The sequence below is a fragment of the Oncorhynchus clarkii genome, chromosome 7, assembly GCF_045791955.1.
Source record: "Oncorhynchus clarkii lewisi isolate Uvic-CL-2024 chromosome 7, UVic_Ocla_1.0, whole genome shotgun sequence".
NCBI classification, from domain to species: domain Eukaryota; kingdom Metazoa; phylum Chordata; class Actinopteri; order Salmoniformes; family Salmonidae; genus Oncorhynchus; species Oncorhynchus clarkii.
The window spans coordinates 71,446,304-71,457,909 of NC_092153.1; the positions used below are offsets into that span (position 1 = coordinate 71,446,304).

At 41.4% G+C, this 11,606-nt stretch overlaps 1 pseudogene; it reads left to right on the forward strand.

Annotated features, from left to right (window-relative positions):
- Nucleotides 1-495: 495 nt before the first annotated feature.
- On the forward strand, nucleotides 496-9,754 carry LOC139414440 (rac GTPase-activating protein 1-like; annotated as a pseudogene).
- Nucleotides 9,755-11,606: the final 1,852 nt, after the last annotated feature.

Sequence of the window (11,606 nt, forward strand, 5' to 3'; positions counted from 1 at the left end):
TGAGTAAAGACCTGATCATTCACAGACATTCCACCCTATATCTCTTTGGTGTCTTTCACCCCAGAGCCTTGAAGAATGTAACATGGAATATTTCTCTCTAATGTATTCTCCATTTGTTTCTACCAACACTGGTTTTTACAAGGCAGTTGTAGGTTCCCTATTCCTATTTCAGTCCTGGGGACCTCCCTGGGTGCACATTTAGTTTTTTTGCTCTAGCACTACACAGCTGATTCAAGTAACCAACTCATCATCAAACTTTGATGATTTGAATCAGCTGTGTAGTGCTAGAGCAAAAAACAATATGTGCTCCCAGGGGCCCCAGGAGCGAGTTTGGGAAAATCTACCCTATTCGAATGTATTTAGCCTCTCGTTGTGAGCGTAGTTACACTCCAATTCTCATGGTGGCGATAATGCCCAAATAGCTGCCATCTGCATAGTCAGAAAACCCACCCGAAGAAACGCCTTCTTTCTCGGCGCCTGGTTTTTGAAACGCTTGGAAAAGTTGGACCAGACAGGTGTGGTAGCCCACTTATTGTCACGATTTACAATAGATGTTGCCTTTGATAGCAGCTGGAAACATCCGCCGTGGGACACTGTTCCAGGAAGGACCAAAGTCCGTAAGTATCTGCTCATGTTTGTTTTCAATATATATATATATTTTTTTAAATTAAAGTTAGCAAAGGTTAGCTGGCTATAGTAGCTAATACCCTGCTTGCTTGCTAAAAAGTGGAGGTGAGTCCGTTTCAATCTGTTTAGCTAACTTTGGCAGCTAGGCTAGCTATCTATTATTTATAGTCTTGCTAACGTTATAACTACCTACCAAATAAATAAAGTCGGAGAGAAAAGGCTATACTAGAAACAGAGTTTCTAAAACATACTGTACTGTCTTTGATAGAAAATCTTTGAAGCCCCCTGCTGGGTTTCTGTCACGTGCATTATCAGGACATGGAATCGACCGCGCTGAACCTGCACAACCATTTCCAGAATCTTTGTGCATGCTCCGATATTCTCAATGAGGGCCTCGAACCACGTAAGTGACCAGTGTAGCATGCTTTTGGTGGATTGTTGAATCAGTGCCCATGCCATTGCATATCAGGGATGGCAGGTTTTCAGCAGACCAGAAACTCGTTGAAAAACCATGTATAATGACATTGAACGATTAACTAGCAACTGGAGGTTTGCTGGTTTAAGTTTTCCAGGTGCCCATGCACAAGACACTTAATGACCCCAAAACTGAAGGGGGGGTGGAGGTAGGTTTTAAAAAATGCTAAATCATCTGAAATGGATAACAAAATGACCTATTGCTCATTCACTTAGACAAGGCCCATCTCTGTTGCCACCTACCTGAAAGAATGTTGGCATCAATGCCCCCCCGTTCACCCCTCACCAGAAAAATCATAGGGGAGAATGACTTTAAAAGAGTAAACTGGTCTGAATGAGATAAAAGCAGATCTTCAACCAATAACCATCCCCTTGGCTTTATCATCCAAATGGCTCTGAACTTCGAGGACTGCAGGAGGAAGTGGCTGCAGTGGGAGGAGGAACTGGAAGCCTGCAAGGAGGTGCTGACCAAAACAGAGACTGAGACGGGGGCTCTGGAGATAAAGCTGAAGCACGCCCGCAACCAGGTGGACGTGGAGATCAGACGGCGCCAGCGGGCAGAGGCAGAATACCAGAAACTGGTTGGTAAACAGTTTATAAGACTGCTACTTTTTTTTAAAAAGTTTCTATTTTACTATTATTTAACTAGGCAAGTCAGTTAAGAACAAATTCTTATTTTCAATGACGGCCTAGGAACATTGGGTTAACTGCCTGTTCAGGGGCAGAACGACAGATTTGTACCTTGTCAGCTCGGTGATTCGAACTTGCAACCTTTCAGTACAGGTCGCAGGTAATTCTACGTCAGAATTGTACATGTTGTCGTGGCTTCTATTGCGTAATGCTGCTCATTTGTGATGTTTACTGTCAAAAAGAGGACAAAGTTTGAAGAAATCTATGGTTAGATGAATTAGTTACTATTTATGAATTGGTAAGAAATTCACAGAATCACACTGTTTGGGTGGCTATGATATTGTGGGGTAATTTCCTGATCTCTGTGTGTAGGAGCGTCAGATCCAGCTGATCCGGGATATGCTGGTGGCGGAGAGCTCCAGCAGCAGCCTCCACCTGAGTGAGGAGCAACGCTCTGCCCTCGCCTTCCTCAACGCCCACTCCCAGGCTGCCAAGAACAACCCCAACCTCAACACCTTCCACAGGCACTGTACACCCCTTTATTAGGCCATCATCAGCCATGCCTGGCCTGCGTTCATTGGAGCACCCAACGGAAATAGTTTTGAAATGCAAAACAAATATATATGTTTCCTTGAAGACGTAATTAGATATGCCTATCCTGTTTCGGAACGTTTGATTCAGTTTTGTGTTTAGTGAATATGACCCAGATTGTTCAGGTTCAGAAAGGGATCGTAACCAAGCCTACCGTCATCATGTCTTTCAGGTTAACCACCATAGATTAATCTGCTTCCTTGTTGTCAGACATTAGCTATGTCTAGCTAAAACAGATGATTCTCTGGGGGACATTTGTCTTGGACATCATATGTGACACATCACAAAAATACATGAAAACAATATGCCAAAATAGAAAAAGTGACAAACAGATATAGCCACACTAATACTACCTATATAAACATGAACTATTGGGTTGTCATTGCTCTATATTTCCTGTAGGATTGGGACTCTTCTGTGATGAGGACAGTGCGACTGAGAAAACTGCAGAAAAGGGTGAGTGGATAGTTACTCTTTAGTTTAGAGCTTGACAGATCATCAATGGAAATGTAGGTACATTTTTTTGTTATCATTTTATATCTATATTTATAAGTGTCTAGTCAAGGTTAGTGTGGGAATGTAGTGCTACAATGCGCAGTCATTTGGAAGTACTGTTAGCTCAGTCATTCCTATTTGTTTCCACAGCGTTCCTCCAGAACCCTTGCTGAGCCTCCACAGCAGATGGTGAAGAAACCCCGCTCCACTGGCCGCACTTCCAAGAGGGTACTACACAATGCATTGCCTGACCACTCGCCCTGAATTTAATTCCTTTGTTTCTATTGATCGCTACATTCATTCAGTCTGAAACTGCAATCCTAGAAGTTGTTTGTGTGACTTCAAAATGAGGCGTATTGAACAAAATAAATGAATAAGTGATTGGATCTTCTCTAACCAATCGAAGTTGATAACGTCATGTAGGCTGGCTCAAACCCAAAGAATTGGTTTCAGGGACCAATCAGAACAGTCAGAATGTGTTCACATTCTAGACATGTTTTATTTATTTTTATTTAACCAGGTAAGTTGACTGAACATTCTCATTTATAACAATAACCTAAGGAATAGTTACAGGGGATAGGAGGGGGGGATGAATGAGCCAATTGTAATCTGGGGGTGATTAGGTGGCCATGATGGTATGAAGACCAGATTGGGAATTTAGCCAGGACACCGGGGTTAACACCCCTACTCTTACGATAAGTGCCATGGGATCTTTAGTGACCACAGAGAGTCAGGATACCCGTTTAACGTCCCATCCGAAAGACAGCAACCTACACAGGGCAATGTCCCCAATCACTGCCATGGGGTGTTGGGATGTTTTTTTTAGACCAGGGGAAAGAGTGCCTCCTACTGGCCCTCCAACACCACTTCCAGCCGCACATGATCTCAAATCAAGGTACAGAATAGGACCATCAATGCTTAGCTTCTGATGCAGGGTTTTCAGCAGGCAAATTCCAACTAATCGTAGAGAAGAACTGTCGGTTTGGCTGGAGCGGTGTGGATGGGTATCCAGGCAACTCCATGCAGGCTTCTGAAGTTAAATGCCAATGTAGCTAATGCTACAGAAAAACAGAATATCTAACCGTAGTCTCACTTGATTTGGATAGCACTCAGCACACTGCTATTCAATGTGTTGAATTTCAGTCAAAAGACCCATTTCCCGCCCGTGAAAAGTTGCGCGCTCAGTTTAGCACCAGAAAGAGGCTTGTTTACATTGAAGTGAATTTGACAACATCCAAATTCAGATGCAGCACATTTAAGTTAACAAAGTAGTCAGATGGTTATCATCTCCAACATTGCAGATGTCAGAGGATTGATTACCTAGCAACCCAAGCGAGACAAGGTAAAGTATCACAAATAGAGCTAGATAAAGCCAGGAGAGTAATATACTTGTTGAACATACAGTAGCTATAGCCATTGTGGGTTTTCATGGTCATCACTCACTGCTAAGTTTGTCAAGGTCCCAACATCGGAGTAAAGCTATTCTGCTACAGGGTTTTTGATGTTAGCATGTGTGCGCATCACTTGAACGTTTGCATGTAAACAAAACATTGCTCTGTAGACCTTTATCAGTTGTTTCAAATTGTTAAAAAGAAAATATGCTTCTGTTTTGCTTTCTCCTTTTTCAGCATTATTTCATGTGACTCAAGTTTTATATATGTATTATTACAGGTGAACGAGTCCATAGTGACCAAGACCACCATCACAGTGCCTGTCAATGGATGTCCGTTAGAGGCCTTGTCCACCATGGAGACAGTGCCTGGCTACTGGACAGGCAGCAGGAAGAGGACTGGTGAGACGGCACTAACAAGCCTGTAGTACCTAATTCTTGACAGCCATGTTCAGATGCGCACAATGTATTAAAATTTGAAGAAAATTAGGTAGTTCTTCCAGTTTAGGGGTAAAAACTTGACGTTCTCTTGTTTTTCCAGCTGCTCAGGGCTGGGACACTACTTCTATTGACCAATCAGAGGCAGCTAGCGAGGCTCCCAGCACCCCATGCAGTAAGGCTCCGCCCCCAACCACAACACCCAGAGCCAAAGTGGGGGCCCGAAAGCACGAGTTCCTTGCCAAAACGGTACACGTTCTGTTATTACTTTTGTTTGTAACACACTTTTGTCTGTAATACACTTCTTGTTCTGTGGGGATCTAATTAGCATAATAATAAAACAATTCCATCAAAATCCATCAGTTTAAGATAGACATATGTTTTTTTGCATTGGATGCGTCTCAATCCACCGCATCTGCCTATGTCGCACTCCCACATCAGGTGACACAGCTACAGCGATGTTTGTCAGACCATGAAAATCGGTGTCTCATGAAAACGTCTTTAGCGTCCGAAAGGTTTGGCCTACAAACCTGTGTCACCAGCGTCCGTCTGTTCCGTCCCCTCTTCTACCCTCTGTCTGTCCCGTCCCTTCTCACACAGGTGATCAGGTCAGAGTTCTGTGTGCCGTGTGGAAGGAAGACCAAGTTTGGGAAGCTCTACCTGAGGTGCCAGGACTGCAGGCTGGTGGCTCACCCAGAATGCCGCGACCACTGCACCCTGCCGTGTATCCCTATCTCTACAGGCAGCACCCCCATCAGGACCAGAGAGGTATTACACCTTGGGAGTTAGTTATATATTCTTAGATTGATAACACTTCCTATTTGCAATGCTTATACAGCAATAACTAATAATAATTTTGTATTTATGATTCAGGGTCCTGGGTATGGTTAGATGGATTATGACTGTTTTGTATCACACCATATGTGTTTTGAATGCCTTCTCCAAATGTCCCATGTCATGAGTGTTTATCTTGTGTTGCAGCCAAGCACCCTTGCAGACTACGCTCCCTCTTCCTCTCCCATGATCCCTGCCCTGGTGGTCCACTGTGTCAAGGAGATCGAGCACAGGGGTTTACACGAGGTGAGCAGCCATTTCAGCACTTAAATGTTGCCACTTTAGCACATACAAAATTCACTTTACTTTTTTTTATGCATATCAGCACTTTTTACAAATGTTTTGTTTTTACCTTGATCATTTCCATTGAACTGATGTCATCATTCCTATCCTGACTGCCAGTTAATATTCCATCCCATTCTTTCTTTCTCTTTCCCTCCCTGTTAGATGGGTCTGTACCGTGTGTCGGGCGAGGGGCGCACAGTGAAGGAGCTGAAGAAGAGCTTCCTGCGGGGGAGGACAGTGCCTGTTCTGACCAAGGTGGAGGACATCCACTGTGTCACGGGCCTCCTCAAGAACTTCCTGAGAAACCTCCCGGAGCCTCTCCTCACCTTCTGCCTCAACCGCGACTTCATGGAGGCTGCAGGTCCATCTTCAGCTGTTGGCTGACGCATTGGTTTCTTCACCTTTTAAGTAGTCTATGGAGCTCTTCTTATGTTACTTCTCTTGTCTTGAACACAGAAATCCAGGACAATGGCAATAGCCTGTCGATGATCTACCAGACCATCAGTGAACTGCCCCATCCTAACAGAGACACTCTGGCCTATCTGTCCATCCACCTGCAGAGGTATGACAGGGCTTCAATCCACCTCATGGTTACTCCATCAAACCGCCATTTAAGGCACAATCTGTAACTTGCAAAACCAGTCAAAAGTGGAGCCCCTGCCTGCACGTGTTTGTAAACTGTAGTGCTGAATGTTGGTAAATGTAACTGTTAGTGTTATTTAAATTCTGTAGTAACTGCCCCCCATAATAAAAGACAAGTTTAAAAGCAAGTCCTGATTTCACAAGGCACTGGAGGAGCTTGAGCCTGACTTGAATCCCTCTGAAATGGTTGACGATGTTCTTTCAGGGTGGCCCAGTGTGTACTAGACACCAAGATGGACATCACCAATCTCGCAAGAGTGTTTAGACCCACTCTGGTGGGTCATGCCGTCCCAGACCCCATGACCATCCTGCATGACACCAACAGACAACCACGGGTATGTAGAGATCTATATAAATATATATTTAGACATAGATATGTAAAATAATATTCAGACCCTAAGCTGAATTTAAGTTATTTATATATTATGTGGAGACTTATTTATCAGCTGTCTAGTTGAACAGAATATTGTTATTATATTACAGTACCCTTTTGAATACCCAATAACAAAGATTCTCTCCACACAGAGAAAACTACTGTTCTTTCTACACAAGGCTATTCTTAAGTGGTGAAAACAGTTTTGAGAGATTCCAATTGATGTACACAGGTGATGGAGTGCTTGTTGGACCTTCCTTATGAGTACTGGAGCCAGTTCACAGTGGAGCAGCACACCCATCCAGACGATGTGGTCAAAGACAATGCTAACTGCTACAACACTCCAGACCACAAAGGTAAGCAGCTTTGAGAACCCGTCTCTCCTGGCCTATAGACATACAGTAGTGTCAAGGAAGGTCTAAAATACCAAACGTACAGTATCCTTTACCATTGCTATGTTAATAGTTTAAAAAGGTACTGAATGATGTAAATGGCATGCTCTTAGTTTCACTTTGGAGCTACAGTACAGTTTCTCTCTGGTAGGTGTGTGTGTGTAATGCTTGAATGTGATGTGGAAATACAGGGTGGGCAATTTTCCAAAATGATCTCACAATATTGGCCAGTCTGAAATAATAATATTCTCCTAAATATGTTAATTCTCTGGCCACACAGTGAGCATGCTGGGACCAGTGACCACTCCAGAACACCAGATGACTAAAACACCCTCTTCCAGCTCCCTGTCTCAGCGCATGAAACAGACTTTCTCCAGCACCACCATGTAAGCACCACACTCTAACCATAGGGCACATCTCAAATGGGTCTAATGTGTTTTAGGGCTGTCCCCGACAACAACAAAAATCTTGGTCGACCGAGAGTCGTCTGGTCGAAATTTGAAAACGTGTATTTTTCCATATATAAACAAATCCTATGTGTTTTAATCAAATCAACTATATGCACTGAGCTTGTCTGATGCTTTAAGTGCACTGTTTGATGAAACTGTGCACTTATAGTCACACTGCACTTCTAGTCCCAATAGTCACACGCATGACTAGAGGCAGTCTGACCACAATTGATTTGATTGTGCCGGGCTGGACTCAGACTTGCAGCTCTGTGTTAAAAAAACAAATGTCAGTGAGTGACAGTGTGACTAACACCTGTTGTCTCTCTCTCTTACCCTGCTGCAGCGACCACCACAGAACATCAACAGCGTTTATCGCTTTGTCTGTGTTGCTGAAGCTGCAACATAATTACAGCCATTTCTGATTGAAAAGTTCTGTTACCGAAATCCCTCTTTGTTTAGGAAAAACATCCCCTATTCCCTCAACACTCTCTTTACGTGACACGTATGCATCGCATGCACGTGACCAATAGGGCCTGAACTATATCATAATCGCATCAATAAATTGCTTATAACAAACTGAACACATAGCACATGTGACAGCAAAATGGATGCAGAGGACGTGACAAAAAAAATTGAAACTGGGCAATGTTTACTGCTTCCTCGGGAGGTAAAGGGGAAGTCAGATGTGTGGAATGAATTTGACTAGTTGTGGGAAATACTGGAGGTCAAGAAAAATAAGTTAAATAGCAAGCGCTGAGTGCGTATTATGTGTGCCGAACAGGTTCTGTATAGATTACAATATATTTTTCTGACCATTTGTAACAATGAATGCAATTTCCGAATTGGAACTTTATTTATTTATTGTTTACGCTAATTATTCTTGGGTCGCTTATTTTAACTAAAATGCTTGACTGCATTTCAAATCATGAATGTCTCGTATGCTGTGTGATGACATGAACAAATAAATGATTGATTGATACAGTAGCCTATATAAGTATTGAAATATAGGCCTCAGGAAGTTATGGTATTAAGACTCAACAGGATGGGCTCTTGGGCCTACAGCTCGAAGGTGGTTATACAAGGCTGCTATACTAAGCCTACTAATGATAATGACATTACTTATTATTATAATGATGATCATAATAATAACTATAAGAAGGAATTTGAAACAGCGTAAACGGCACTAAATCAATTCTAAATGATACCAGAGAGGCTGTTTTAATTGAAAAAAATATAATTTAAGCCATTACAGCATAGCAAAGATGAAAACCAGTTTGATTTGGGAAATTGTTTACGTAACATGTTGTGAGGCTTGGCGCTCACAGAATCACTAGGCTATTAAACCAACATTCAGATCCTGCTTTTGTTGCCGGTTTGTCTTATTTCTGTAGATATATTGATGATCTATTAAACCAGGCACATGTAAGTTAGGTTATTGATTATAGATCGAATTAAGTTGGTTTCCTCTCTTCACATTTCTTAGACAATTAAGACGGGCTGTTTTCTCATCTCCTAACTCCGCTGCTGCCTCCGCCACATTGTTCTCAACACAGATATGCTGGTTAACTTTGCTATTATGCACATGGCAACATGGTCTAGGAAAATGCACTGGTGTTTCAGAACCAGAAAAATAGAAAGCACATTTGTTATAAAATAATATTTTTATTAGTGTTGCACTGTTGTTCTTATGTAATATGACCATATACATTTTCAGCGGCACATGTCATAGAGTGATGGACTGTGTCATCCCCACAGCCTCCACAATGGATTAGTCCACTCAGACAGGTGCGAATCAGGCTTGTCTTGTACACCATGATTTTGTTTTTGTTGCTACTGCTCAACTAAGGAAATCTCGGTCGACCAACAGCCTATTGACCAAACAATCGACCAGTCAAGTAAATGGAGTCAGCCCGAAATGTGTTTTATTGGGTGATAAATCTGCCTGAATGTATTTTTAATATTCTTGTTAGCTTGGATTATATCTGTGCTTAATTTGCTTAATCTGTGGTTATATCAGAGTGATGGAGTTTAATGTTTTTTATTCTTATACATTTACAGATTTGGAAGCAAGAGCAAGGCATCCACTAGCTCAAGTCGCCAAGAAGGCTTCTTTGCCTCCCTTCAGCTGAAGTAATGGTCAAACCACGGTATTATGGTGTAACATTATTTTAAACTATTTTTCTAAAGAACCAATAATGAGGTTATGTGGTCAAGGAACAACACTGTTAATTTGTACATAGCCACTGTACATGGGAAACCACTGCAATGTCACCATGTCTTTTTACTATTTTATATCAAACCTATTTTTTGTGCAATATTAGATTTTGCTTTAAACACGGTCATTCTTGTTAACATATCTACTACTGTAATATGGGAAGCTACTGCTGTATATTTTATACCAATTTATATCACAAACTTGTTTTAAACTCTATTTTCTAACGAACTATGCAATATTTAATTTTGCTTTAAACACTAATGACTTGAAATAGCTTTATTTAACGTTAAACTAAAATCACTATTACACAAATCACTTAATCCTTTTTATGTTGATATTTTAGGCTATTTAATGGGATACCTTTGTATTTACGATAATTAATCAGTATGATCTGATCCGTCTAATCATGGGAGAAAGAGTAACTGTTAGCCAGTGTGAAGTTGCTGCTACATGGTGATCCGACATGGGCTCAAATACTTTTTTCAAATCTTTAAGTACTGTTATCATTTACTTTAGCCTGCCTGGAATGCCAAATGGACAGGATTTGCAGTTTTGCCACTATTCTATTAGTTCCATTGTCCCAGGCAAGCTCAATCAAGCCTAGCTAAAGTATTTGAAACCAGGTCTGGTATTGACCAGTATACATTACAGTACATAAAGTGTTGTGTAATGCATAAGTTGATTAGGTCTATAAATGATGCATTGGTAGTGGTCCTCTTTTATTCTGTGATTGTAATCACGGAGTTGGAGGGACACTAGCATTGGATTGGAACATGTGGTAAAATAATAATGCTAACCTTTATTAGATAACAAATAAGAGGGGATTATGTAAACTTTCTAACCAAAGATGGCAAAGACCACCAGAATGTCCCTCAGGCTATATCTGTAAGAATTTGAAAAATTGTTGTAATTGTCCTGTTTATTGATACACAATTCTCACAAACAAATGTACACCTTGATGGGAAGGTGATGTAGAAAGAGTTGAAGATTTCAATACAATAACGCTGAAGTGATTTCTCTTTCAGGTGTGTTTAGCTGAGTAGTTTCAAGGGGATGCAATTGCACCATTTGACACACCATCAAAATGCAATTTGTTGATCATGTGAATATAAAGTTTGTACCAACTTTTTTTTTGTATGCTCAGTTTCTTGTTTATGAGGACAGGATTAAAGGGATATTTCACTCGAATCGGTTTTTCGGATCTAAAAAGATTTGTCTGAAGTTTACTTCGTCTCATTCTATCGGTTGTATAGATTCAGACTATATCTCAATCCCAAATAAAAGGAAGAGATTGGCACACAATTATTTTCCTTTCAACTGTTGTACTGGCTTCTTTTATCCTTACTAGCACAGATTTGGAAGACTGCAACTATTTTTGAGGAAGGTTTTTGGCTACTTGCAATGATCGGGATATGCAAAGTCTTATTAGTGTGCACCACATCCCATTTGAAACCAATGTACTTCCGTCAGACCTCATGCGTAATCTATGCATGGCGTAATTCACATCTAGGATGTTTGGAGGGGGAGTGATGGAGACGGAATGGGGGGGAGAGAGAGTTTGGACCAGCAAATCACTTTATTTCCTCCAATTTGGTATCAAACACAACAGGCTGCTGCTACAGAGTGCCTGCTACTGCTGTGGTGCCCCATTAAAACAGAATGTATTGCTGCCTTGAGAGCAGTACACATGACACATTTTCTCCTCCCTCGCTCTCATTTGCACTTCTTATCCCTGGCTGGCTGTTTACGGTTAGAAATTTTTTTCTCACTG